Raw genomic sequence first — 6,001 nt, 5'->3', positions numbered from 1 at the left:
AACAGACAAAGCCTAAGGCCATGGCATAAGGCTGTGCAAAGTACAATGTGGTATACCAGCAAAGAATGGAAAAGAGAGTTAGTTTAAAATGATCGATCCATGTCACTTACTTTAAAGTCCAAGCTATGTACCACATCCAGATGCAAAAAAACCCYAAAAAACAAACAAACAAAAAAAAMCAAACAAAAAACAACAAACCAAAAACAAAAAAAGAAACCAAAATAAAAACAAAGAAAACCTCAGCATGAAAGTATATGTAAAGTGGCTAAATATGATCAGGTTGCAACTGTACTCAGTTTGCTGCTAAACATGTATTCATGTCTGTATTTGTTTTATTGTGTTTCAAAGTCTGTGGAGCATGAGATCAGACTCTAAATATGCCTAATGAAATCACAACAGAGATGCAAATCAATTTTCTTGTGAACTATCTGACTTAAGTTTCATCTCTAGATTGACTGCTAAAATGGAAATCTTTCTGGGGTAGTCTTCTGTAGCTGGGTATCATCAATAGAGACAGTTCCACATTAACTGCTTTGGACTGAGTCAGGCTTGAACTGCTTTGCATAGTTTAGAGGCAGTACAGGCATAATTCTTCTTTTAATTGTGTTAGACTGCTTTTATRTGAYCATGTAAACATTTCCATTKTTATTMTCTAGACCTGAAGYRMGGCTTCTGCAGCATGGTATTTAKCCAGAGTGCCCTGTGATACACAGAGGCTGTGCACTAACCATGCCACAGCACAGGTTTGACCCAGTTGGCAGCCTGCACAAGAGTGAAAATATGCCTTATGCAGGATTCATCCTGCATTATTTCAGAGAAACATCGGTTCTGTAAAGCTGAATGAATCATCTTCTTTCTTCCCTTGGCCATTAGACAGAAATTGGAACCCTCAGGAGGATTTTTTTTTTTTCTGAATTATCTTAGATGTCATTGGGTGAGATTAATTCTCTTTTAGAGCTGTTTGCAAACAAACCTAGGATGACTTGCTCAGACACAGACTGAAGATGCCTAAGTTAGTGCTAATAAATTCTATTCCTGTTGCAACTCACTACCCAATTCCCATTCCCCATAATCAGATTTATTCAAATATTTAAACTTCTTCCAGTAAGTCTACATGGAGCTTGGTATRTTTCTATCATGTAGGCCTTAATTTTGAAATGCCTTGAGAAATGTTACCTTGCTTTTCTAAATCATGACTATTCTTACGGGAATCCTGTGGTCCCTCTCAATGGCATAATGTTAGAAATAACATCATCAAATAACTTACCTACCTTTTTTTTTCCCCCACCTAGTACATTAGGAGTGAGAGATTCCTCTGGAAAAAAAACCCACACCTGTGCAAAATGTTGACAGGTGAGACAAATATTACATAACAGCTACAAAATCTGCCTTTTTCTTTTTCCTCAAAKAGGCAATATAGGGAAAATTGCTCAGTTATAGAGTTAAATATAAGTAATCCCAAATGATGGGAAGAAGGGCACTTYATAGTCATGTAATCAACTGAAACTGCATTTAGAAAGAGCAGACAGCTGGCCCAGTCCAAACATCAGCAGCCAAGTGGGAGAGTTTGTCATTCTGTAAATGGCAAAATAACAAACACCTGACCTGAAGATAATAGGTTAATTGCTTTAATATTACATTTTGSATCAATGTTTGTTTTAATGTTGTGATGGATGAAAAGAGGTCATTTTTTTAAAATTCAGGCCTTCCAGAACTGAAAATGCCTGCCCAGTGGCCTGATGAAAAACATCTCTTAGGTGATAAAATGAGTTGCATGCAAATGACAAGTAGGCTTGATGTGCCCTGAAAGCATTCGGCTTGGAGTGACCTGTGATCATAAATTACTGGCATGCTGCATCAGATCCTAGACTTGTAATTTCATCAAGATCAACAAGATGCAATCTTGAAAACTGTTTGCATGATGTGAGGACGAATTGATGCCCTTGTCMTTCCAGACTGCTGGGTCTGACGCTCGGGAGCCTGACTACTTTGTGTCTCTAAGTAGCAGTATAGGGCCATTGTAAATAATTAAATAGAAATTTGTTACCCTTTTGTYAAATGTATTTCTGATGTTACTCTTCATTCTCCTCCATTAAGAATCCCTTGATTAAATTTTAAAGTCTTAAACAATTTGAAGGGCTGAGAGCACAGGACACAAACTACAATCTGAATGTTTTGCACAGGAAAGCCATAGTCTCTCTGGGAGAAAAGAAAATCATGTCAAGTATTTAATATGCAATCCCATGATTCTCTTTCAAGACTTGATGCTGTAGATTTGATTACCAGCTCAGGRGCTGGTGCTTGTAGGTCATTTATTTTCTCATTTATTTGCTTTTAGAGATGAAGAATTTTCTTCTCAATATACTTACAAATGTTTATATATAAATAGAATGTACAGCTGAGAACTTAAACCCATGCAGTTGTATCAAGAGGATGCATATAGAGTAGTCCATAAAAAAGGGGATTCTTCAGAATACATATTGCTGCTCCTAAGTGAAAAGCCTAAATTCTATCAATAAACATATGCTAAGTTCTCTGAAAAGTTTAAGAAAGAGACACAATGTTTTTGATACTAAATGGAAAAATTAATTACCTTTGTCTTGTTTTCTGCATCTGGAAAAGTGATTGGTGATCATTTGTTTAATGATATACCTCTTCAAATCTATATATACATTTACAAAATACACTTATTATCATACATGTCTTGAAGCAGACACGAGTCATTAATAGTGACAGAAGTCACTTACTGTGCCTTAAATAAGAACACAATCTATATTCCAACAAGAAAAAACTTTATCTGCCATTAGCAGGTATTCCCACAGCAGAGAGTTTAATTTTAGAATAGAAGGCATATCATTGATGTTGACCTAATAAATGACAAAAAAATAGTGGCCTAACTGTTCTCACAGAAATCAGTTGTTTAGAGGTGATGATTAAGTGGAATGTGATGATTAGATGGGGTGGAGTACCTCTSATATGAAAAAAGGCTAAGAGAATTGGAATTGCTCAGTCTGGAGAAGAGAAGGCTTCAGGGTGATCTAAATGTGGCCTTCCTGAAGGGAGCCTAYAGGAAAGATGTAGAGAGAGATTTTACAAGGGCATGTAGTGACAGGACAGKGGGGAATGGGTCCAAACTGAAAGAGAGTAGGTTTAGATTAGATATTTGGAGGATAATCTTTGCTCAGAGCATGGTGAAACACTGGAACAGGTTGTCCAGGGAAGYTGTGGATGCCCCACCCCGGGAGATATTCAGGGCCAGGTTGGATGGGGCTCTAAGCAACCAGGTCTAATAARAAGTGTTCCTGTCTATGGCATGGAGTTGAAACTAGAAGATCTAAGATCCCATCCAACCCAAACCATTCCATTATTCTATGGTTCTATGAAATAGATCATTGTTTTGTTTTGTTTCTGATTTCCTCTAGTTTATACACTCAGTTACAAATAACCTCTGTCCCTTAAAGGTATATGTAATTTTTTACCTCAGTCCAGTGAAGCAGTAAAAAATAAAAGCATTCTAGTACTGTATAGCACTTAAAAAACACTCCCATGAATAAAAACTCTTCAGTCATTACACCACATTTGCACTCCCTAAGTAAAATGCTGTGAGAAATGACGACTCCCTTTCACAGAATTGTTTACTCCCCCAGTAATATCTGAACACCCATTTAGAAGATTTGAGTCATTAATATATATTGCAGAAAATGTATGCACTCCTTAGACTTTATATTTGAAATACATGTGCATACAGAAAATGCTTACTCATCCAGTTTTCACATCAGACAGTTCTAATTACATCTCATAGAACCATTTTCCTAATTACATGCTCTCATTTCAAAATTTTATGATGTTGGGTTAGATACTTTCCCCAGTTAAACTTGGTAAAACTCTCTGTAAGACAAATTTCTCTGCCTCTCTTCTGCTAACATCTCATTATTCCCTAAGCTTGATCCCCACTATCCCTCCAGCTAAGTGCAYACAGTTTATTCTGAAACAGATAGGCTGTTTCTAAGAAAACCTCAAGAAAACCTACATATGCAGCACTCTAGGTATAACTACATCTTCTAAATATATGAGCTGACTCCACAGACAACATTTTCAATGTCTGTCAGAGAGCAAGACAGGCTCATATACTGAACTTCAAAAGCATGTTCAGCAACTGTTAGTGGCTGCAGGCTGTGCAATGACTACCACAGAGAACATTATAAACTGCAAGCTGAGCAAAGCTACAGGCACGATGGACTACATTATGTTGTCCAATGCATGGTAGACATAATAGCTCAGTAACAGAAAAAAAAAAACTCCTTGTATGTACTTGTCAAAGTTGTGCTCCTGAAGCAGATTTTACTTTCTTAGTTCCTCCACAGGGAAGTCTACAGTTCTTCAAAGTTGTAATTGCTGAAAAATATAAGTTTTWAAAAAGATTCTAGCAAACTTACGATATCCGAGGTCCAGTTTCTACTCTGGATGCTGCTGATATAAATTTGGCAAGCTCCCTTGAATTCATTGATTATTTTTGACAGRAAAGTGGGCCTGTGTTATGCAATAGTTCACTAGTTGTACAAKACAAATTAAAAAAAATCAAGGGAGTGAAGCCTCTTGAACAGGTGATAGCATAGGAAAATTAATTATTCGTAGGCATTTGGTATGGTCTTTGTTTAGAATCTTTAACTGACTTACAGCAATTTATATCATAATGTGGAATGTACAAATCAACACTTCCCRGAAGAACTTTTAAAGTAATCTTTTTGATCCACTTTCATTAAATTTTAATGTACAGATCTTCAAGTCATTTTGCAATTTCAGGATTGGAATAGTCTATAAAGTATTCACAAAAATTAGACATAATTATAGACACTGTAATCCCAGTACAACCCTGTGAATTGTGAGTCTGCCTGTTTGTGGCCACAGAGATTTTATTACTGTCACATAACCGGTATGTGGCTGAGCCAAATTCCAGGAACACTTTTTACTGCTTTCTGCCTCCTGAAGATCACCTGCTGATTTTAACTGAAGAAAGTATTAGTCTTCCTTTTCTGTCCAGACAGCTGGCTTGCTAAGCCCTTTCAATTACATCCCAAGATCCTTGTCAGAWGTGGCTGGACCTTGCTTGTTTTGATTTGTTTATGTGAATATTGTTCTACCATGGCTAATTATTTCCAATGTTAATATTGCCTCTGACTTTGTTTGAGCCACTGCTGTTATTCCCCTATTTATAAAGGAAAGCCCTCAGTATTTGCCAGTTATTAGCAAGCTGTGGTATATGCACTACTGAAGGATGAGAAGGAAACCTTGATGTCATAGGTACCGATTACTGGCAAAATGTGACATAATTGATCACTGGTCTACCTCTGTTGCCTAGTTACTGAAACAGAAATTCTTTTGGGCAGAATATATTGTCCAGTGCTCTTTTGTAAAAAAAAAATAAAAAAAAAAGGACAAAATAAAACAGCTGTGTGAACATGATTTTTGGCATACACCGTTGTGGAGCACCCTGTGTTGAGGATATGTAGTCACGGGAGTACACGTACACACTCTCTCTCTCATATATTTCTCATATATATAAAAATACATATATACATGAGATATGTATAATCACAGGCACATTTTCCTGTGACTGTGTCACCAGTTCTCAGTAACTTCTATTGCCTCTCTTGGTGAACCACTATTGAGGGTGACATTGAGAATATTTTAGATGAGGTTGTCCTAGCAGACCAGCTTCAGCTGATTCTATGCTGTGAAAGCTTTCTCACTGCGCACTCACTGCTTATTTCAGGGGTAGTTTTTCGCACTGTGGCATAGGCATTCTCTGCTTACCAACATTTCTTTATATAAGTAAGTAACAGATACATTTTYGTCATTCTTTCTGGCTGACCACAACACTTGCAAATGCATTATCATRAATCTCTGCATGTGTATGTAAATAMTACCTTAAAAGMGAGGAGAAGAAAAGTTCTACTGAGGACTCAGCTCCTTTAGGATCTKAGCAAGGACTGATCTCAGT

This window comes from Malurus melanocephalus, unplaced genomic scaffold, assembly GCF_030028575.1.
Source record: "Malurus melanocephalus ecotype Western Australia unplaced genomic scaffold, MMel_1.1 scaffold_148, whole genome shotgun sequence".
Taxonomy (NCBI): domain Eukaryota; kingdom Metazoa; phylum Chordata; class Aves; order Passeriformes; family Maluridae; genus Malurus; species Malurus melanocephalus.
The sequence above is the reverse complement of the archived record's forward strand: the minus strand, read 5'-3'. Positions refer to the sequence as shown.